This window comes from Anabrus simplex, chromosome 1 (assembly GCF_040414725.1).
Source record: "Anabrus simplex isolate iqAnaSimp1 chromosome 1, ASM4041472v1, whole genome shotgun sequence".
NCBI classification, from domain to species: domain Eukaryota; kingdom Metazoa; phylum Arthropoda; class Insecta; order Orthoptera; family Tettigoniidae; genus Anabrus; species Anabrus simplex.
In genome coordinates, this window is record NC_090265.1 from 548,723,124 (window position 1) to 548,748,063 (window position 24,940).

At 42.9% G+C, this 24,940-nt stretch overlaps 2 protein-coding genes across 3 annotated transcripts in view; one reads left to right on the forward strand and one right to left on the reverse strand.

The window, feature by feature from the left end:
* LOC136857125 (uncharacterized) overlaps positions 1-24,940 on the forward strand; it is a 341,551-nt gene that overhangs the window by 180,924 nt on the left and 135,687 nt on the right. The window contains exon 1 of one of the 2 annotated variants that reach the window (XM_067135531.2): positions 16,712-16,793. The exons of the other annotated variant lie outside the window; for it this stretch is intronic. The gene's annotated coding sequence lies outside the window, so the exon portion shown is untranslated. Of the gene's footprint in view, positions 1-16,711; positions 16,794-24,940 lie in introns of those variants that run through there. 2 annotated transcript variants of the gene reach the window in all.
* The window catches only part of LOC136857123 (microtubule-associated protein 9), a 275,941-nt gene that overhangs the window by 95,920 nt on the left and 155,081 nt on the right, over positions 1-24,940 (reverse strand). The window lies entirely within an intron of this gene.

Genomic DNA, 24,940 nt, shown 5'->3' on the forward strand with positions numbered 1-24,940 from the left:
GTAACGGCACGAAGGGCATGAAAACGAAAGACTCCCTACGCCTTGCAAACCTTAAGACTGTACTGTCGGGGTGGTGAAAGAAGAAAAGATGACCAAGTGAGGTCAGACAGGAAAGATGAAAGTAGCTTGGAAGCAATACCAGACTCACCTAGAGGAGCCGTAGTCCCCCTTTTAGTCACCTGATTATCGTCTTAAGAGGAAGTACAACTGGACAGCCAACCTCTCTTAAAACTAACCAGAGGGAAAATAGGATGAGTTCCAGTCCTTCGAAAAATGAAGATATCGGTAAAAGAAAGGGAAGAGCGATGAACAGCGTGAAGGTGAAATACTGCCTAGGCCTCGTAAACCTAATACCGTCGGAGTTGGATTATTTTTCTACAATCTGCTTTACCTCGCACCAACACAGATACGTCTTATGACGACGATGGGATACGAGAGGCTGGGAGTGGGAAGGAAGCGGCCGTGGCCTTAATTTAGGTGGTACATTTGCCTGGTGTGAAAATGGGGAAAACACGGAAAACCACCGTAAGGGGATTCGAACCTACTATCCCCCGAATGCAAGCTAACAGCTACGTGCCCCAAACCACGCGGCTAACTCGCTCGGTGGAGTTGGAAAAGAACAAGTGTTGACCAAGGGATAGGAAAGATGGAAATGAGGAGACTGACACGTAAGTGGAAGCAATGCCAGACCCAGCCAAGGGGATCGTGGTCGCCAACCCACACTCTAAATTGTATAGCCCTTGCTCTCTTTTTTAGTCTCTTCTTACGACAGGCAGGGGATACCGTAGATGTTATTCTACCGCCCCCACCCACAGGGGGATCTGACAACAGGTAGAAGACACCATGGATGTCGTCTACCGCATCAAACCGGAGGGCGATGCATCTTGGATAACGAAGAGAGGGCTATAACCTCAAGCCCCAGATAGTACGGTAATCCTTACTCTTACTCCCTATCCTAAAGTCCGCTTGAAGTATCAAATAATATCTTTAAAATATCCGGCATTTTAATATTCTTCTTCTTCTTAATCTGGTTACCCTCCAGGTTCGGTTTTCCCCTCGGACTCAGCGAGGGATCCCACCTCTACCGCCTCAAGGGCAGTGTCCTGGAGCTTCAGACTTTGGGTCAGGGGATACAAATAGGGAGAATGACCAGTACCTCGCCCAGGTGGCCTCACCTGCTATGCTGAACAGGGGCCTTGTGGACGGATAGGAAGATTGGATGGGACAGGCAAGGAAGGGGGAAGGAAGCGGCCGTGGCCTTAAGTTAGGTACCATCCCGGCATTTGCCTGGAGGAGAAGTGGGAAACCACGGAAAACCACTTTCAGGATGGCTGAGGTGGGAATCGAACCCACCTCTACTCAGTTGACCTCCCGAGGCTGAGTGGACCCCGTTCCAGCCCTCGTACCACTTTTCAAATTTCGTGGCAGAGCCGGGAATCGAACCCGGATCTCCGGGGGTGGCAGCTAATCACGCTAACCACTACACCATAGAGGCGGACATTTAAATATTATTCTGTGAATTATAATTTTAAGTTCTGTCTTGTCTTGCCTATTCTCCATGAAATGTAATAAAGCAAGCGTCAAAATTTGGTAAAAACTGTAATTTACATTTTTTCCTACTCTCTATGGTGACAAAGGAATATAAAACATTTCTTGTTCCGATTTCCATTAAAATCAGTAACTCACCAATTTACATGTCACGACAGAGAAGACCGAGCTCGATAGCTGCAGTCGCTTAAGTGCGGCCAGTATCCAGTATTCGGGAGATAGTAGGTTCGAACCCCACTGTCGGCAGCCCTGAAAATGGTTTTCCGTGGTTTCCCATTTTCACACCAGGCAAATGCTGGGGCTGTACCTTAAGGCGACGGTCGCTTCCTTCCCACTCCTAGCCCTTTCCTGTCCCATCGTCGCCGTAAGACCTATCTGTGTCGGTGCGACGTAAAACAACTAGCAAAAAAAAAAAAAAAAAACGACAGAGAAGAGAGTAAATTTGGTATGATAAAAGAGCGGCCGTGCCAATGCAAATGTATTCTCACTGAGCTCAATAGCTGCAGTCGCTTAAGTGCGGCCAGTATCCAGTATTCGGGAGGTACTAGGTTCGAACCCCACTATCGGCAGCCCTGAAGATGGTTTTCCGTGGTTTCCCATTTTCACACCAGGCAAATGCTGGGGGTGTACCTTAATTAAGCCACGGCCGCGTCCTTCCCCCTCCTAGCCCTTTCCTGCCCCATCGTCGCCATAAGACCTATCTGTGTCTTATGGCTCGGTATTTTCAGCTGCTAAAGGCGAAAAGAGTGAAATTGACCGATACGTACAAAGAAGCGTTCGGCTTGGGTTAATGTTGATTATTGGCTTATAAATGTAGTTTAGGTATGACATAACGATAACGGAAATGGCAAAAGCCTAACTCACTTGACCACTTCCATGAACAAGTCCTGCTTTCTGCGTTTTAAATTCTGGTCATGCTACCAAGGAGACGAGTGTTAAGTGCGCAGTAACAAGTTTTAACATCGTTGTCCTGAACAGAAAAGGAATCCTAAATCAAGGCTGGAAGAGCTCAATTTTGTTGTTTTAGTTGAAATCATCACAGAAACACTAATTCGCATATTAGCTTATCATGGCATACCTTGTCCACAGGAGAACGATGGAAAGTTTACCTTTGGATGGTGCGAAAAGCGCCCGAACACGAAGACGATCTGTGAAGAGTTACCTTTCACAAAGTTCCTGCTGAATGAGAAGCCGTATATACTGTGTGTGATGTGTGACTACGTAATTTTGAAAAAATACTAATACTAATGTAATAAAACACGTTTATAGCTCCCTGAGAAAAAAAAAAAAAAACCGAAGCAACTTAGTAAACTTTGCATCTTCGACACGCGCCGAGGGACGTGGTTTCTTGTGATGGCCAGTACAAAGGGGGTGGAGGGGGGTTAAGGTGGAGGTTGAGGTTGAGATTGAGAACTTAAAATGGCGGTAGAGTTGCGATTCTTCGAAGACTGAAAGCGAATGAAAACCTACAACCTGTTTTCCAGTCTTTGATCGGGTCAGGGATGTAATGAATGAACCGTATATAGGCTGCCGCTATTAGTACGATGGGGTCGCCACTCCCAAAGTGATTTATTAATGACTGAGAAATGCTATGAAATGATAATGGAGAGTGTTGCTGTAATGGAAGATGGCAGGGAAAACCGGAGTAGCCGGAGAAAAACCTGTCCCGCCTCCGCTTTGTCCAACACAAATCACACATGGAGTGACCGGGATTTGAACCACGGTATCCAGCGGTGAAAGGTCGATGCGCTGCCGTCTGAGCCACGGAGGATCTTAAGGATGAAAGTATCGGCAAAATAAAGGAAAAGGCCATAAAGAAAGTGAATGGATGGCAGTACAGCAAGTGAGAATGAATCAAGGTCCAGCATAGCTAATACAGTGAGCTCGCAGTTGCGATCAACAATATTCTGTAAGAAAGAATTCAGCTCCCGGACGAAACTATTTTTACACCGGTCTCTTTTCAGATCAGCTTTGCTGTACGGGAGTGAAAGTTGGATGGACTCAGGATATCTCATAAATAAGTTAGGAGTACCAGACAAGAAAGTAGTGAAAATGATCGTCGGTACAAACAAGTGGGAATAATAGCAGGAGTGTGCTCGGAATGAGGAAATAAAGGCTAAGCTAGGAATGAACTCGATGGATGAAGCTGTACGCATAAAACGGCTTCGGTGGTAGGGTGATGTAAGGTGAATGAAGGAGGATAGATTACCTAGTAAAATAAAGGACTCGGTCATGGAGGGTAAGAGAAGCAGAGGGAGACTATGACGATGGTTAGACTCAGTTTCTGACGATTTACATATAATAGGTACAGAACCAAACGAGGCCACAGAGCTAGTTACAAACAGATTTTGGGGGCGTTTAGTAAATTCACAGAGGCTTGCAGACTGAATGCTGAAAGGCATAACAGTCTATAATGAAGATGTGTGTAGGTATGTGTTTTTATACCGATTATTCACAGAATGCCCCATTGTATAACAGTAATACTACATGCTTTGAGTAATCATATAACACATTTAACTTTATTTCCCAATTAAAGTGCCTGTGATATACATTCATAATTTGATCGCTGCTATGACGTACATGAATAAATAATGTAAATACAACTACATCTTTTCTCAGCTATTGTTCAAATACTATTGAGTTCGTGAAACGTTAAGAATTGTTAAAAATTATTTTTGACTAATTTGCTTTTGCTCACTGGGACTGGAATCAATTGAAACATTGGTAATAAAGGAAAATATCTCGCGGAAAGCCATGGTATTTACTGACAGTAAAATAATAATAATAATAATAATAATAATAATAATAATAATAATAATAATAATAATAATAATAAACTACAGCTACACTATTCACCAAATAAAGATGAAAGGGAAGATGCTTGCAAGTAACAACTGGAAAATCGAGTTCACTTGGATTAAGATCCAGGCTGGGAATGACGGTAATGAGCTGGCTTCCTCTGGCCAAGGAAGCATCGCACGACAGTGAGATTAGTGACTGTTACAGCAAAATTCCTAAAAGTGTTTTATTAAGGAATTGAGAGGTGAGAGCTTGAGAAAATGGCAGAGTGAATGGGATCAAACGACGAAAGGTTCACTAACAAAATAATTTATTCCCCCTAGTATAATAGACAGACTTTCCCAACAAATTTATTTTAACGACAAATTTCAACGCCATGGTTACGGGTCAAGGGGAAATTAAGAGCATATTTTAATCGTTTCAAAATTTTATATAGTCCTATATAACCATGCAATGTCATTAATCAAACTGTGGACTATATATTATTGCAGTGTGTGAATTATGGTTAGTCCACACCAAAGTTAATAAACAATGTTAACGAAACAAAGTTAATAAACAATGTTAACTAAATAAGGTTAATAAACAATGTTAATGAAAACATTTCTCCACATGTTAATAAAATTTTGTTAACAAACTTCTTCAACATTGTGACCACACCAAAATAACTGTTTATGAGGTTACAATTGATAGGGTCAGGAAGAAGAAAATACTTACAGCTGCAGCTTTCATTTTTTTAATGAGTACAATTTTTTTTTCTTGCTAGGGGCTTTACGTCGCACCGACACAGATAGGTCTTATGGCGACGATTGGATAGGAAAGGCCTAGGAGTTGGAAGGAAGCGGCCGTGGCCTTAATTAAGGTACAGCCCCAGCATTTGCCTGGTGTGAAAATGGGAAACCACGGAAAACCATCTTCAGGGCTGCCGATAGTGGGATTCGAACCTACTATCTCCCGGATGCAAGCTCACAGCCGCGCGCCTCTACGCGCACGGCCACCTCGCCCGGAAATGAGTACAATTAGAGAAAAGCGCAGACGCGAAGTGTGGCAAAGAAAAATACTGGAAAGGAGAGTAGAATTAAGTTTGGAAAGAACACTTATGTCAGAACTTTTAATTCATGATGCAGCAGGCTTTCAAAATTCTCTTGAGTATCCTCCCACATGACTTTCAGTTCTTGTTGACAGTAATTGGGTCTGCAATTGTAAGTAATGATACATATTATCGGAAAGCCGGTTCCACTAATGACAGGCTATAGATAGATAGATAGATAGATAGATAGATAGATAGATAGATAGATAGATAGATAGATAGATAGATAGATAGATAGATAGGTTATAACTTCAAAGATTCCTAGCAACTGGTGACATTTCACTTATATACCTATCTCAATTCAATCAATCAATACTGATCTGCATTTAGGGCAGTCGCCCAGGTGGCAGATTCCCTATCTGTTGTCTAGAGTATCAAGAACAATTTCAGTTATTGTGCCTGAGGTGTTTGAAGCTTTATACAACAATATCAAGGAATTGGTAAAGGTACGAAATAAAATCTTCATTTAACCTACCTAGTTACGATAGTATTATTTTGATTATATAGCCTATAAGTGATTATGGGAGATTAGGTTATTCAGCAAGGAGCGAAGCTGGAAATAAAACTACATTAGAACACAGCTAAAAGAATATCATACAAGGTACTGTATATTAGAACTTTCGCTTGCGATTCGATAGTCAATTTTTTGAAGAAATAAGAAATCATCGTATTCCGCGCTACAAATCTACGTGCTCTAATTGCGTCCTTGCGCATGTGCGAACCGAAATGTTAACGAAAACACGAAAAGTTAATGAAAAGTTTCATTCACAAAAGTTAAAGAAATTTCGTTTATCAACATGCTCGAAAAATTAATGAACACGCTATTTTGTTTATTAACATACAAAAATGTACATGAACATTGTTCATAAACAGTGTTTATAAACAAAATTAACGAAAACATCTTGGTGTGGATGCACCTTTACTTGATAGAGAAACAAGCGTTTTAATTAAACTTCTATGTAGGTCTATGTAAGTATGTAATAAGAATTTGTACACCGGACTGGCTTCTGTTCTGCGTTGATACACACTGCCGGGTAAAGAACATGCAACATCCTTAAGGACAAGCTATGTGACAGGTAGTTCATAATTGCAGAAGTATATGATTACAAACTCAGACCAAATGAAACACACGTCACAGTAAAGAATGCCCAAACAGTCGCATCAATACACAGTGTAGCTCCCCTCTGGCGACAATGCAGGATTGTAATCGCGCATGAAAACTGGCATAAAGGTGCCGAATGGCAACCTGCGATAGATTGTCCCAAGCATCTTGCACCTTTTGATGCAATTCGGCATTGGCTCTTGCAGGCTCTGGAGAATGCGTAAATTCCCGCTTTATCATGTCCTATACGTGTTCAATTGTTGAAAAATCCGGTAATTTTGCTGGCTAGTGCAGTTGTTGTACACCATGTAGAGTACATTGCGTCGCAGCAGCTGTATGTGGACGTGCATTGTCCTGCTAAAAAAAGCACATCACCTTCCTGTTGAAGATATGACAGTAGCATGGGGATAACCCAACCTGTGCAATATAGCGGACACTGGTTCGTTACCCTGCAGAAACACCAACTGTGACCGCGAGTAACTGATGGCCCTCACACCATGAAGCCGCGGGTGGGACCTGGGTGTCGTGAGTGAATGCACTCTGGAATAGGCCGTACACGTGTACGTCCATCACTTGCATACAGACAGAACTTACTCTCGTCACTCAGGACAACAGAGCGCCATTCGCCTCTCCAGCCGACTCTTTCACCGTGCTTGGCGGCGACGTGATGTCAGTGGTAGCCTGCCCAGAGGCACAGGTGACCGTAACCCTGCTGCAAGCAGACAGTTCTCAATGGTCCTTGGTGAAAAGCAGGTGCAATATGTGACCGGATTTCGTTCCTGGAAGGTTGTTGGTCGGCCACCGCTGCTCGCACAATGCGTCGATCTTCACGTGCGTCTGTACTACGCGGACGTTCGGAGCGGGAATGTTCCACAGACCACAGCTGAAAGCAGCGACACATATACATGTACACCGAAACATTGTACCCAACATGTGCAGTGATTCGTCGATACGTCCATCCAGCTTCTCGCAGGCCCACAACACGACCCTTTCAAATAGCACGTACTCGTCGGCGGGACATGGTTTTACCCTAGAATGACTGTTGCAAACTCTGTTCTCGCCTAACTTCAGCACAGTCACTCCCTGCAGAGTCAAAACAGAGTGTGCACGGACAGGCCTCCTGAGCGCCATCTGATCGCGACCATAAGTACGGTATTGAAGTCTTTGGTCGTCGATGTCCGTGACAAATGAATCACTAACGCAAGAACCCCTCAGTATGCACATATTATACCCTGGTGCCACTGAACACAGTCCTTGAGGATGTAGCATGTTGTTTTTTTTCGGTAGTGTAGTTCATTTTTTTTTTTTACAAGTTGCTTCACGTTGCACAGACGCAGATAGGTCTTAAGGCGACGATGGGATAGGAAAAGGCAATGAGTTGGAAGGAAGCAGCCGTGGCAGCTCCAGCATTTGCCTGGTGTGAAAATGGTAAACCACAGAAAACCACATTCAAGGCTGCCGACAGTGGGGTTCGAATCCAGTCTCCTGATTACTGGATACTGGCCACACTTAAGCGACTGCAGCTACCGAGCTCGGTTTATATAGTTCATAATTCCTCTCAAGACTCCGAGTTCGTACTGCCACTTGATATTTACCTTTTCCGACAGCAAAACAAAAAAAGGTAGAATAGAATAATATTTCAGACACAAAATCATAACTGAAAATAGTATAGGATATTTACATGATTAATAATAAAATTATATTATCAATTCTGTTCCCCTCTATCCTCGAAGAGATGTTAGTGCGTGCTTGCGGCTGAAGTCTGGATTTGTAACCAAAAATCTACTTCCTTGAAGTTTTTATGTATCATTAATAACAAGTCAAACGACATAAACGACTAATACTGTACAAAAAGTATATTTTTATTGCAATACCCCAAATTTTCAGGTCAACAGGATAGTTAACTCGTCAGCGTAAGTTCACACAAAGCTTTTCTCTCCACCCTGAAAGTGGTTTTACAATAATTTACCCCCACCTTCAATATACTCTTGTTGTTGTTCGTTTATTTATTTATTTTTCTTCCTTCCCTAATTAAGTTAGAATCTAAGCAAGAAACTTGACAATGACGAAGGAGAACTGTGGTAGTGGAGATATAGCGAGAAAGCTCTACACGCGGGACCGAATGAATTTCAAATATAAAACATTTATGCACAAGAAAGACTTCCTGAAAGAGAGCGTTTGTTTTTCACAGCGTGTTATGGTAGTGATAAACGTGATCTGTGGAATGGAATGAAGTCGAGCGGCACTGGTTATGTTATGTGCCCTACTTCCCAAGTGGTTACGACACAGGGAATTCTCGTATGATAGTTGTTCCACTCTCGTTACGGTAATTCTTATAACAGCAGCGAGTCAACTAAAAGCATCATTATACAAATAGAATCTGATTTAGAATAAATTTACAAGTGGCAAAATGTAACTTCTCTATCGATAAACGAGGATACAGCTCTTAAATATATAGTGTGTCAGTCGCCTCCGTCTTTCTTTCTTGCTAGTGGTTAAACGTCGCATTAACACATGGAAGATTTTTCGGTCATGCAAGGATGGAAAAGTGCTGGGATCGACAAGGTAACGGCTGTGGCCTTAATTAAAGTGTGAAAATGGGAAACTATGGAAAACTATATTTAGGGCTGCCGACGGCGAGGTTCGAACCCACCACATCTCGGATGGAAGCTCACAGTTACGTGACTCGAACTGCGTAGCCAACTCGTTCGGTTAGGCACCATCCTTAGCATCAATATTTGTAGTTGTCTTCCCCTATTGGATTGCTTTCTAACACTATAGCATGTGTTTGTGTCTAACCTGCGAAAAGAATAGAATTACGTTATATTCGTTGCATGTAGAGTACCTGAATGGGTGTGATATACTGTAGTTAAATATTTACAATATTCGCGGATGCGGATGCGGGTGTGGATAATATTGTGTGTATCCGCGCAGGGCTCTAAACATCACATCAGCAATCCAGATGGCATATCGGCATCTATGAATGAAAACCTCGTAAGTCGGATTTTTTTTCAAAAATTGAGATATTTGGACCGAAGTCTCGTATGTTAAATTGCTCAACGTCGGGATGGAGCAAATATATGTACAGCTCTACAGTTAGCAGTTTGTGAACTGCGTATAATTGAATAGGGAGAATTGCATGTGAAATACTCGTTGGCCATTAATAATGGTCAGATCTAGGATTTACATTTAATAAAAATGGCTTATTACGTACTGTACATATATCATCATCATCATCATCATCTGTTTACCCTCCAGGTTCGGTTTTTCCCTCGGACTTAGCGAGGGATCCCACCTCTACCGCCTCAAGGACAGTGTCTGGAGCTTCAGACTCTTGGTCGGGGGATACAACTGGGGAGAATGACCAGTACCTCGCCCAGGCGGCCTCACCTGCTATGCTGAACAGGGGCCTTGTGGAGGGATGGGAATATTGGAAGGGATAGGCAAGGAAGAGGGAAGGAAGCGGCCGTGGCCTTAAGTTAGGTACCATCCCGGCATTCGCCCGGAGGAGAAGTGGGAAACCACGGAAAACCACTTCTAAGATGGCTGAGGTGGGACTCGAACCCACCTCTACTCAGTTGACCTCCCGAGGCTGAGTGGACCCCGTTCCAGCCCTCGTACCACTTTTCAAATTTCGTGGCAGAGCCGGGAATCGAACCCGGGCCTCCGGGGGTGGCAGCTAATCACGCTAACCACTACACCACAGAGGCGGACACTGTACATATATATGGGCTAAAAAAGTCAAAATATACAGGTTTTTAAAATAAAATTGGTGCAAAATAACAAAGAATAGCTATGCTATGTCAAATTTTAACACTTAGGAAAAGAGTCACAAAATTAAGAATTTAAAATGAAAAATAAGTCACGGAACACACAAGTTTAACCCCTTTTCATATGGGTCAGAGCAGGGTGAGTAACAAGGCCGAAGTCTACAAGAAGGGGGGAAAATGTGCTTAGAACGTAACATTTTTTTTTTTTTTTTTTTTTTTTTTTTCATATTTCACAGAAATACTGTACCAGAATCCAGCTTTGAATTACTGATGCTAGTGAAAATGAAAACCTGCAACCTGTTTTCCATTCATTGACCGGGTCAGGAATGAAATGAATGAATCATATATAGGCTATTAGTACGATGGGGTCGCCACTCCCAAAGTGATTTTGTTAATGACTGATAGATGCTGTGAAATGAGAAAGGAGAATGTTGCTGGAATAAAAGATGACAGGGAAAACCGGAGTACCCGGAGAAAAATCTGTCCCGCCTCCGTTTTGTCCAGCACATACCTCACATGGAGTGACCGGGATTTGAGCTACGGTATCCAGCGGTGAGAGGCCGACGCGCTGCCGTCTGAGCCACGGAGGCTCCTCGCTGACCCTAGTAAAAAAATAAATATTTCGTGGGAAGAATAGCTCTGAAACCATAAAATACGGAAGATATTATCAATAAAACGTTAAATTATATAAATGTATGTGAGCGTTCCTCAAATATGTAACAGCATGTACTAAAGCTGGTCCGCCTCTGTGGTGTAGTGGTTAGCGTGATTAGCTGCGACCCCCGCAGGCCCGGGTTCGATTCCCGGCTCTGCCACGAAATTTGAAAAGTGCTACGAGGGCTGGAACGGGGTCCATTCAGCCTCGGGAGGTCAACTGAGTAGAGTTGGGTTCGATTCCCACCTCAGCCATCCTGGAAGTGGTTTTCCGTGGTTTCCCACTTCTCCAGGCAAATGCCGGGATGGTACCTAACTTAAGGCCACGGCCGCTTCCTTCCCTCTTCCTTGCCTGTCCCTCCACAAGGCCCCTGTTCAGCAGAGCAGGTGAGGCCGCCTGGGCGAGGTACTGGTCATTCTCCCCAGTTGTATCCGCCGACCCAAAGTCTGAAGCTCCAGGACACTGCCTCAAGGGCACGTGGGATCCCTCGCTGAGTCCGAGGCAAAAACCGACCCTGGAGGGTAAACAGATTACGAACGAAAGAACTAAAGCTGTAAATGTGGACAAACATGGAATTAAAATAGGTTTCACATCACTAAAATAGGTTTCAGATCACTCTAAACATCCTCATTCGTAAAGATATAACAAAAGTTTAACTGTAGCTAGTGAAAAAAATAAATACTCGTATGTATTTAGATATATTAAACATTTTAGATTTAGTTATCTGTAATAATGTTGATTGAATAAAAACACCTAATAAAAGGTCAAGTTGTCAAATTACTTGTTGCAATCACCTAAATTAAGTAACATTCCTCACATCAAAAATAAATTATTTCCATCCCTCACGCAACACGAGTTACATTGGAGTCTCTGAAAATGTACTGAAATAAAATGAAAACCTCGTACCTCTTAATCACGAAAGTATGAAAAATATGTATGTCCAGTAACAGGCTTATCAAATATAAATTTTGTAAGTTGTTGATACTCACATGTTAGTTCATGGCTCCAATAACAAACCTGTATAAGAATACCAGGAACTTCAACCAATCAACAGCTATCTATTGCCACAATTTTATCATTTTCGTGTTATCGCTTTGATTTTATCGCACCTATATGCACTTGGATTTATATACTGTACATTCATCAGAAAATGGCACTCAGTGGTGTATACTGAGGGCTACCAAGGCTATCCGTGAGGTCCTAACCTTAAATGAGAACGATGGAAATCTAAAGCACATTATATTGTAAGCATCTGGCACATTGTTCCATTTACAAAACTTGAACGCAATGAGATAAAACGTCGCTCATATTTCTGAATGCAAGGTATCGGAGAAAGATATTGCAGCCCAGACTCTGCGTCCCTCTCTCTTCGCCTCACCCCCACAGCTTGCTTCTGTATGTTCAATGGGTGCGGGGACCAGGGGGATAGGTGTACTATAGGTACAGTCCTGCGCGGATACACAAAATATTATCCGCATAGGCTCCGCATCCGCACTTCCTTCATTCGCACCCACATCAGCGAATGCTTATCCGCGGATATTGTAAATATTTAACTACAGTATATTGCACCCAAAGTAAAGCAGGCCACTCACGAGCGAACTTGTTGGCCGACATGCTCGTCAACACAAATTGCTACACCAAGTTCACTTGTGTGCGGGCTGGTTGGTCAACATGCTGCCAAGTTGCTAGCAAGTTGCAGGTTCGTGAAGAGCTACCCAAAAGCCTCCACACGAGCCGAGCATGTTGCTCCGTGTGTGGCGCTGCCTCAACATGTTGCAATAGGGCGAGTTGGCCGTGTGGTTAGGGGCTCTCAGCTGTGAGCTTGCATCCGGGAGATAATGGGTTCGAGCCCCCCAGTCGGCAGCCCTGAAAGCGGTTTTAAGTGATTCCCCATTTTCACACCAAGCCGTTATATAAAACATTTTTATCGAGTACGGAATAGTCTTTTAAGACCAAGGGGAGCCGAGCAGTGGCGATTTTAGTGAAGGGGCCCAAAGAAAACACGGCCAAGATAGCACGGTGTAGTTGCTCTTCTTCTAGCCTTCTTCCACACTCTTCTCTATCATCATCTCTATCATATTATAGCCTTCTTCTATCTTTATCATCATCTCGAAGAACGCATTTAACTGACCGTCCATTTCCGTATGGTATGCAGTTACCATACACAAATGTTCTGGAATGCTCCCGACGGCATTCATACCTGGAGTATCCAGTCCGCTGAGCCTTCTTTCATCTTCATCATCATCTCGAAGAACGCATTTAACTGACCGTCCATTTCCGTATGATATGCAGTTACCATACACAAATTTTCTGGAATGTTCCCGACGGCATTCATACCTGGAGTATCCAGTCCGCTGATTCACGCCGTTTACTATGATTTGTCACACACGGGGTCTGCTCCGTCTACTGACATCACAACTGTTACAAATAAAACATTGGCTGCTTTATTGAATTATATTTAATCGAGGATGACCGAATCGACACACACACACACACACACACACACACACACACACACACACACAATGATTGACAATACTTCAGTAATTACTGGCTATTGACAAAAGTCTCTTTATACTCGCAATGGGTCTTCGGCTGGCAGTCTTTAGCTGGAATGGGCGATCCTCCGTAATCTTTACTGTCAAGCTTTAGCTTTCACTGTCACTTCGCTGCGCACGCACTACAAGAACTTCACACAGAAGGGCACCGTTCGTTATGTAGTACTGTATTTATAGTAAATGTGTAACTAAAGCACAATTGCACAACCACTTTGAAACTTCACAACAAAACCTCAATTCGGAAGAGTAACCGCGGACGAAACAGATGTTTATTGTCAGGCCTTGAGACTTGAGATACGCGCATGCGCCGCAGCCATGCTAACCCCTTGCACCCCTTACCGAGCATTGACGTGACTTCTCGTCAGACGACCACAGTAGTCAGGCTCGAATGTACCTCCGCTGGCTGTCACAATGCACGACTACTGTACACGTGGCTTAACTCCAGACGAGATCGATAACTTGCACAATCAACTCAACGTGACTGCTCCACACACACTGTACTCTCCGCTCAAGACTCGTAACTGACTACTCAGCACACAACACTCAAGTGACACTATTCGAGGCTAACCTGCTTTTATATACCTGATGATAGTGTTACAGTAACTTCGGGATACAGCCGGAATTCGAGTGTTCTAGTTTCACCTTCCAGAAAATTCACGGAGAGACCAGCGAAAAGGACAACAGAGGATGTCACGTGCCCGTAGAGTGCCTGGTCTGATTCATTCATCCCATCCAAGAACTACCGAAGGATACCACATGGCAGTGTTATTGATAAATTTTTAACACTGAAGTTACAGTAATCTTTGTCGTGAAGATTGTATCGCCGTAAACCTTGGTAACCGATGTATCATCTTATCGAACCCTTTCTTCTCCTGTTATATCCGCTTCATCACCTTTAACTGAACCTTGTTCAGGACTCCACAATCGCGATCACTTGAAGGGCCACTACCACTTTTTTCTAGTTTGATGTTTTGAATACACGACACTTATATTGTTCATCATCATCATCATCATCTGTTTACCCTCCAGGTTTGGTTTTTCCCTCGGACTTAGCGAGGGATCCCACCTCTACCGCCTCAAGGGCAGTGTCCTGGAGCTTCAGACTCTTGGTCGGGGGATACAACTGGGGAGTATGACCAGTACCTCGCCCAGGCGGCCTCACCTGCTATGCTGAACAGGGGCCTTGTGGAGGGATGGGAAGATTGGAAGGGATAGGCAAGGAAGAGGGAAGGAAGCGGCCGTGGCCTTAAGTTAGGTACCATCCCGGCATTCGCCTGGAGGAGAAGTGGGAAACCACGGAAAACCACTTCCAGGATGGCTGAGGTGGGAATCGAACCCACCTCTACTCAGTTGACCTCCCGAGGCTGAGTGGACCCCGTTCCAGCCCTCGGACCACTTTTCAAATTTCGTGGCAGAGCCGGGAATCGAACCCGGATCTCCGGGGGTGGCAGCTAATCACGCTAACCACTACACCACAGAGGCGGCACTTATATTGTTGCCTTGCACAAATCCACGTGATGGTACCAACCTTCATTTCTGTTTTCTTCTTGCAAACGTGTCCCTGGAAATGAGCGCAAATACCGCCCTTGTTTGTAATACTTAAACAGAGTGAGTTGCCCACGCGGTTAGGGTCGTGCAGCTGTGAGCTTGCGTTGAGGAGATGGTGGGTTCAAATCCCACCATCGGCAGCCCTGAAGATGGTTTCCCGTGGTTTCCCATTTTCACACCAGGAAAATGTTAGGGCTGTACCTTCATTAAGGCCACAGCCTCTTCCTTCCCAATCCTAACCATTTCCCATCGTCGCGTCGCCGAAAACCTTCGATGTGTTAGTGCGACGTTCAACCACTGGCAAAAAAGAAAGTAATACTTAACCTATCTCCATGTTAACACTTCAAACTATCACACGGTATGTCAAGGTGGCAGTGAAGGGGCGGATTTCTGTTGTTCTTAGTTATTCTAACGGCTTTATTTTGATTTCTAACCGTGTAAAAATATATGTGTAAGTCTTCTGGAGGAAATTAGTGTATTTATTTTGCCTTAAAAGTATTATTTTGGACATTTCTGGGTACTGATCATATTTCTGTTATTTTTCGTAGAATCGTACACTACCGGTTCACTGAGTTTCGGTGGCAAACGTTCATACAGTATTTTTTTTCTTATTTTGCTTTACGTTGCAGACACAGGTCTTACGCCGACGATGGGGCAGGAAAGGCCTAGGAATGGGAAGGAAGCGGCCATGGTCTTAATTAAAGTACAGCCCCAGCATTTGCCTAGTGTGAAAATGGAAAACCACGGAAAACCAGGGCTGCCGACAGTGGAATTCGAACCTACCATCTCCCAGATGCGAGCTCACAGCTGCGCGCCCCTAACCGCACGGCCAACTCGCCCGGTCATACAGTATATTACTGCTGTAACAGGTAGTTTGTGCTTTCCTGTAGAAGGAATATTCCTCAGCTTTAGTCTATGTCCATCAGGTAGCGGTAAAACATGGACAAAAAGGTTTATTGGAAATTCCTACTAAACTCAATCTTGACAGTGAAAGACATTATTTTGAATAAGGCGTATTGGCTTGGGACGTCTTAAGATCTCCCTTGCCTGAATGGTCACCCAGCTAGGAAGTTTTTTCTTGGAAAAGCGAGGGCAACTGACCTAAACTCCCCTCCAGCCTTCAACTATCATTGGTTTGAGACCAGGTTTTCAGATTTTCAGTGTGATTTAACATGCCTAAAGGGAAGTGTTTAGAGAGTGCGATTTTGAGGCAATTCGTTCAAGAATTTGGGGAACGGATTTTTAGTAGTGATGATGTTATTTTATACTGTAAACTCTGTGAAGTTAAGGTTGTTGTTATTGTTATTAGAGTCAACAGTCCACAGAGTGGTTTGATGCAGCATCGGCTCAGAAGCGATTTAATGTGCAACAACACTGTGATACCGATAAGCATCAAAGGTGTTTAACAACATTTTCCGCCGCGGAGAACAGCCAGTGTGTGCTTTTCGAGGGAGCTTCTTCGTTGAATAACACTTCGGAATTTTGTAAAGATATCTGCACGATGATATTTACCTCCAATATTCCTATAAAGAAAAGCGAATAATGCCCGCTTCAGATCCTTCTTAGAGCAGTACATCAGTCAGCCAATTCCTAGTGAATCAATGCACGGAAAAACACATATCCTCTTGTTATGAAGATGTGTTAAGAAGAATATACGATCTACAGTAAGACAATCGACAATAAGATATGGGTTTCGGTGAACGAAAACAACCGATGTAAATGGGAGGTACGTAGCTAACGCTATTATTGGCGTAATGAAAGGGGACCGCAGTAGCGTAGCCAGGATCGGCGGATTGGGGGGGGCGGTGTTAGAGTTACAAAATTATTATATGCTTGTGAGTGTGTGGTGTGCGCATGCATGAATGTCAGTATAAGGAAACTGATACAAGTAAATTAAGTTGAGATTCAGATTGCACAACATTACAATCTAACATCCAACTTTCGAGGCTTCTCAGAAATAGATTCAAAAGATCTGTTGGTTTTACAGTTATGTCTCTGTGAATGTACTGATTATTTTTTCTAATGATATTTGTTCGTGACGTCGACCTCTGCAGATTTTTTGCCACTACTTTCACCATATGAGAGGAACCTGCGTGTAAGTGTAATTGCGGAAGTGTAAAGTGTTGAATGTGGGGAAAGGAACGTTAAGGACGACACAAACACCTAGTCCCCAGGACAGGGATATTAATCATTTACAATTAAAAACCCCTGAACCGCCGGGTGACAGGCGGACGAGTTCCCTCCTACACCGCGGGGCCGGACAATACACTGAAGTATACTTCCACTTGTTTATTGTCATTCTGTTCATTTTACTTTGTGAAACGTCCATGGGGTAGGGGAGGGGTTCTAACCTCCCAGTAATCCTCCCTTGGCTAGGCCCCTGAGTCTTACGATGTTGAAAGTGCTCATATAATAATAATAATAATAATAATAATAATAATAATAATAATAATAATAATAATAATAATAATAATAATAATATGGTTTTATTGTATTTACATAAGCATGAAAAGTCAGTTGTCTGCCTCTGTGGATTCCCGACTCTGCCACGAAATTTGAAAAGTAGTACGATGGCTGGAACGGGGTCCACTCAGGCTCGGGAGGTCAACTGAGTAGACGTGGGTTCGATTCCCACCTCAGCCATCCTCGAAGTGGTTTTCCGTGGTTTCCCACTTCCCCTACAGGCAAATGCCGGTATAATACCTAACTTAAGGCCACACCCACTACCTTCCATCTTCCTTGTCTATCCTGTCCCCCCTCACAATGTTCCTGTCTAGCATAGCAGGTGAGGCCACCTGGGCGATGTTCTGGTCCTCTACCCCAGTTGTATCCCCCGACCCAAAGTCTCACGCTCCAGGACACTGCCCTTGAGGCGGTAGAGTTGGGATCCCTAACTGAGTCCGAGGTAAAAACCAACCCTGGAGGGTAAACAGATTAAGAAAGAAAGAAAGAAAGAAAAGAAAAGAAAAATCAGCAGCTGATGCACATCTACTTGACATGGGTCATTAAGCATTAAATATACAAAATTCTCTCACTCTTTTACAGATACATAAGAACGGGATAAAACTGAACATTTTAGAAACACATAGGCCCTACTCAATGATAAAATTGAAAATGAATATTTTAAAAGTAAGCTTCAGCAGCAACTGAATATTTCTGAGATGACACACACCTATAGTTGACTCAACATAGATGCAACAAATTCATAATGCACAGAACCCCTAGTCTTCAATAAAGTAGTATAATATTCTTAGAAAACGACTGAGTATTAAGTAGAGAAACACTTAAATGTCACAATTTCACTACTCGACGATAAAGTATAAGCTCCGAAATGCGTTGTGGAATACAAATTAATAAAAACTGCGACTGATAATTATTTCATAACGAATAAATTACCTATATTTACCAAGATTGTCACACTTAACTTGCATACGCAATGTTCCCAGCCACGAACATCCAAATTAATGGGAACGGAAAAGGATGAAGGAAAACTGAGCACAAAGTAACTTACGCAGTTTGTGTTTTAGGTTAATATACCTACACAAATTTATTCACAACCTAAGGAATAGATGGATACGCACACACGTGCATTCACTCGTACTGAGAAGTATATTAGCGGCCATTTTTTCAGAGTCAAGACGCTATGTTCACATTAAGAACACATATTCACGAAATCCTGCCCGAGTGAAACATGAAGTCGTAATAAAAAGGAAGATATCAATCACGTTCATCACACAAAGTCACTACCAAACATTGTCCAGGATGCAGGTTAAAACAGAATGAAATGTTTCATTCTTGAAGGAACATCGTCAGATTCTATCATATCGCACACAAATATTTAGAAATGTATAAATATGTATGTCTATTTCTGTTTAAATAACTTACTTAGGCCCGATTTCTTCAACTCTATGTTAAATTTCACTTAACAAATGTTAACTAACAATTGTTATTAATTTAACACTTCGCTTAAAAGTACGCTGTTTCAGGAACTTATTTCCAACATTTGTTACGAAACAATTGTTAAAAACAAATTAACACATTTCTGTGAGATTTCTGAACACAATTGGCAGTGAGCGTCTTTAGTTTCTTTACATAAAGCGCTCCTAGTGGTGTGTTGAAATAGTATATGATCACACAGACACATGGTTGACATTATTATAGGTTATGGTTAGCGGAGACCGATAAGATGTAAACATGTCAAGTAAGAGGCAACAAAAGCGTTATTATGATGAATGCGAGACAAATGTTGTTATAGCTTTAATTTAAAAGTATGCGAGTGTGCTTAAAAAATGAAAGAACGGACTGTTATATCACAACATTCTTATATTTTTATCACCGGGAAAATGTGATAATTGATATGTTTTGAATGATTTTCGGGCATTCTTTTATTGCGGGGAAAATGGTGTAATGCCTTGTTAATGCTGCAATGGCAGCAAGAATTCTTTGCAGGATTCTACACACTCTTTTCTTGCACTCGTAAACATAGTCGCAAACAGTTACATGAAAAGTGTCTCATACATAATATCTAACAAGTAGAGGCCAGACCCTGCGGTCAACCGATTTCACCGAGCTTCAATGTACCTGTGGGGAGACATTCAACAGTAACTCGTGTATAAGGTTTTAAGTCAATACGTTTTCGAAAAAAATGAGTTCAGATGTCGTTTCACAGAATCCGCTGTGGACAAAATGGAGGTGATAGAACACTAAAAGGCGAACAAATTTTACTTCAACATGCCAGGTCCACAACCTAATAACTTCTGAAAAATTGATGAATCCCCCGATTCCAATGCAAGGCATATATACTAGGGAGTTACATCGCAGCGAAACGGAGTAGTGCCCGTGTGGTCTCCGTACTTGTCTGCGAACCTCGTAGACGTAAGTTTGAGTCACGTCGCAACTACAGTTGTACAAAATAAATTAATATTTGAGGGAATGTTAAGATAAAAATTGGAATAAAAATATTAAGCAAATTGCAGTACACTTTATTTTCTTTCTTTCTTTCTTTCTTTCTTTCTTTCTTTCTTTCTTTCTTTCTTTCTTTCTTAATCTGTTTACCCTCCACGGTTGGCTTTTCCCTCGGACTCAGCGAGGGATCACACCTCTACCGCCTCAAGGGCAGTGTCCTGGAGCTTCAGACTATGGATCGGGGTATACAACTGTGGAGGAGGACCAGTACTCGCCCAGGCGACCTCACATGCTATGCTGAACAGGGGCCGTGTGGGGGATGGGAAGATTGGAAGGGATAGACAAGGAAAGGGAAGGAAGTGGCCGTGGCCTTAAGTTGGGTACCATCCCGGCATTTGCCTGGAGGAGAAGTGGGAAACCACGGAAAACCACTTTCAGGATGGCTGAGGAGGGAATCGAACCCCCCTTTACTCTGTTGACTTCACGAAGCTGAGTGGACCCCGTTCCAGCCCTCGTACCACTTTACCAATTTCGTGGCAGAGCCGGGAATCGAACCCGGGCCCCCGGAGATGGCAGCTAATCATACTACACAGTCTCAATCGAGTAAGTAGTGAGGACGGATTGCTGAGTGTGTGCTGAAGTATGGGGATAGCGATAGAGCTCTATCGAGTGACGATTGGGAGTTGGCAATGCAGGAGGAAGAAGAAAACGGACTTGAGTAAGAGGATGAAGGGTGAGGAAGTAGGGGTAATGGCAGGGCTGCTGGTGACAGTGGTGCTATCAGCACTGCTCATAATAGGTGGAGTGGAGTTAAACCCAGGGCCAGGCCCAATTGGTGCCCTAGGGTGGGAAGAGATAGAGGCGCTAAAAGAAGTGGTGAAGGAGGCGTGTCAGATAGACCAACTGAAGGAGATGGTACGTGACCATTCCAAGGAGCTAAAGAACTTGAGACAGTGCGTTAAAAGTGAGGTGGACGAGTTGAAGGAAAAGGTGGGGAGAAATGAGGTGGAGATGGGGAAAATGCGATTGAAAGTCCAGGTGCTGGAGGGGGAGGTGGCGAAACTAAAGAGAGAAATAGTCGATGGGATCCAGGAACGAATGAGGAAAAATATTTTTATATACGGAGTTGAAGAAGCAGCGAAAGAAGATAAGGTGGCATTAGTTTATAAGGTAGTGAACTTGATACGGGACAGAATGAAGATCAATTTTAATGAAGCTAATCATACTAACCATTACACCACAGAAGCTCGATCTTATTCATTTCGACAGTATTACAGTATTTCTTCCTTCATTCTTTCTTAATCCGTTTATCTTCTAGGGTTAGTTTTTCCCTCGGATTCAGCGAGGGATCCCACTTCTACCGCCTCAAGGGCAGTGTCCTGGAGCTTGAAACATTGAGTCGGGGAGATACAGCTGCAGAAGAGGACCAGTACCTCGCCCAGGCGGCCTATCTTCTATGCTGGAGAGGTGCCTTGTGGAGGGATGGGAAGACTGGAAGGTATAGGCAAAGAAAAGGGAAGGAAGCGGCCGTGACCTTAAGTTAGGAGAAGTGGGAAATCACGGAAAACTACTTCGAGGATGGCTGAGGAGGGAATCGAACCCCCCTTTACTCAGTTGACCTCCCGAGGCTGAGTGGATCTCGTTCAATCCCTCGTATCACTTTTCAAATTTCGTGGCAGAGCCAGCAATCGAACCCGGGCCTCCGGGGGTGGCAGCTAATCAGGCTAACCACTACACCACAGAGGCGGACTACATTGCGCCTACTAAATCAAATTCGTGGTGCTTACACTTCAGTGAATTGATCTTTTTAGCTCCCTTCTGTTTAGAACTTCATTACCCACTATCTGAAAGGCAACCGTCTGTGGTCATGGTGTGTGGTCTTGTGGTAACGCACTAGAGTATGGATGCTGAGCACTGGAGTTCGAATCTCAGTAGGGTGGAGTACTTTTACTAAATAGTAAATTGATATAACTTTCAGCAATAGAGTACCAAGGGAGTGAGAGGTACACAGCACCCAATAGGAACAGCTGAGTAGAAGGTGTCATGGCGGAGACATGGATAGCTTCAGAAACTTAGAAGCAAATATCTGAAATATGGCGGATGAGAAAATATGAACTAAGGAATTCTGAAGAACGACAATGTACAGAAAATGGTTCAGAAGAAATACGATATGAGTAAGGGAAGTTGTTCAAGGGTTAAATTGAAAGTGGGTGTAGCGCCTGTGAGGCAGACAACCCGCACGGCAAGGTTCAAAGACCTACTTTTAAACAAACCGCATAGAGTCCTCCCTGTATTTTAGACAACAGGGGTATAGCTCCCCTCTGGTGTCGGCCGACCGTTGCCTTCGACGAGTTCCCAACCATTAGCCCGGCCTTCGATATACATTTATCAACAGACCAGAAATCCAAGATTTGGTTCTGGTTACTGACTGGTTGTAAGCGATCACATGCTCACGCATGCGCACGACTGTACACTTGGACTGTGCGTTATTCATTGCGAAGTAATTAAATCTGTATCTCATGCGATTTGTATTATTAGTGTAATATTCAAATAGTTATTTACATAATTATTTCATTTTTATCCTAGTTAATCGACAGTGGATTTACGAGCATGATACTATAGAAGTTAGTAGCGTAGCCAAGATCGACCGGTTGGGGGATGGTATAGCTACAATATGATGAAAGAACATAATGAAGGTGCTTGTGAATGTGCGGTGTGCGCATGCAAGAGACAAGCGCCTTCGCTTTTCTCACCACTTCTGGTGTACGGCTGGTGGCTTGTCGTGGATTTGCCTGTTTTTCCCCCTCTGGAATTAAGTCCAGTCGCCTTTTACCTTTTTTTATTCAATGCAGTGAGATTTGCTGCCTAATATAAGATATGGATTTATTTTGTGAAACAACTTTAAGACATTACATTACGTGGTGCAATACTGTCACAGTAAATGTCGAGTCATCGCTCTGTCATTGTATGCATTTAGAAGTACGAGATAATTTACGGAGTTCCTAATCTGCCTGAGGGTATTTCAACACAATCTGTAACACTTGGGAGCTGGGTGTGAGTGATATCATGGACTGTTTTAACTATGACGTGGGTGTAAGACAACTTGTGTCTATATAAGGAGGAGGGTCCTATAGCGGTCGGATGGTGAACAGTGAGTCAGTTAGATGGACAGCCTCGAACGATGAAGTGTTGTAGTCAGTTGGATTGAGTCTTGGTCGATGGGTAGTCATATGGAGAGTGAGGCCACAGTTGGTCAGTGAGTCAGTTAGAGGTAGAGCAGTGACACGGTATACGTAGTCGTCAGTGACCAGATGGATTATAATGTTCGAAGTGTCCGTTCGGTCGAGTTCTTGTGTCAGTTCGGTGACAGCCGAATATTAAGTCGTAATGAAGACTAACAGTTATCATTGAATTACTTGTAAAGTTGAGTGTGAAGCGTGATTATATTTTCAATCAATCAATCAATACTGATCTGCATGATCAAGCCATGCTATATCTCGTTTGTGAAATTAAAAGCATACTTCACCATATTAGGTTTGAGGTACCTGCACCTGTTACTAACTCAAAGGAATACGTCATAATAACATTCAAAAGTGTTCAAGGTACTATTAAGTGAAACAGTGAGGGATAAATTTCTTGCACAACTTTTAAATAGGATTTCAAATTTAATGCCTAGAGGTTCCTTCAGTTGTCATTTCATAGTGTTATATTATCATTTAAATTATCGCAGCAAATCTCGCCATTTAAATTCTGTATTTAAACAATATATTTTGTTCAGTACTAAATACAGTTAATCGTCTTATTTCAATGGTAGATCAGATAACCTCAAATTTTAGTTGGAAAACCAAACGGCAATGTCCTTTTCCCAGAACCTATATGCTGTCCTACACCTACACCCTAGAGATATTCAAGATTATCATTCTATTATCGTTACATTTATTTGTAGCTGGCGCCCATCAACAATTGTATGTGTAAGTAATCAGGTGAGTACTAAGTAAGACTACATAGTCCGACGATTGAGTATTTTATTTCATGAATATTTTAATTCTGTTTCATTTAAATTAGTGAGCAATGACAGTACATCAAGATAAAGCATCCTGCCACACCTCTCGTTCGACTTGTCTGTTCCTAGAGAGAATGGAGATGGAAACTGGCATCCGTGCAATCCACAATCCGATGAAGGCACCTGATGGGCACCCATAGGCTTCTGTGCATTTGGACTCCTAAAAAGGGCCTTAGGAAATAGACGTCTACGCATTATGAATGGCCTCCGAAAACCTGTCGGGAGGATTGCAATGGAAATTACGTTGCCGGGCTATAGCTAGAAATGCTGGCTTTCCAATGGATAATGATCATTGGTGGAGACATGGCTTTTCATAAGCTAATTATTCTTCAAACATCGTCCGCAGAGATTCCGAACGACCTTCTGTACAAGTGAATTATGTTGATAAACACATTGCAATACACTACAAAATTGTACATTAAAATACATAACGAGAACAATATGATCAAGGTCAACAGTTTTACGGCGAATGGTATGTTCAAATTATAATCTAAAATCTAACTTTCGAGGATTCTTAGAAAACAGATTCAAGAGATCTGTTGGTTTTACATATGTCTGTGAATGTTCAAAAGAGCCAACCCATTGAGTCGAATTTCACTTGTTTATAGTCAGTTTCTGTTTATTTTCTTTTGTAAAACTTCTATGGGGGGTCTAACCCCCCCCCATGGCTACGCCTCTGGGGGACTGGCTTAGTGAAGTGTTTCTTCTTACATATGAAGTTCAGAAGAAAGTAACATAATTATACACTGACTGACAGAGCAAATGCAACACCAAGAAGGAGTGGTCAGAACTTTATGCCAATTGCAGGGTAGACTGACGTCACTGAGGTATGCTCATGATGTGAAATGCGCCGCTGTGCTGCGCACGTAGCAAACGATAAATGGGACACGGCGTTGGCGAATGGC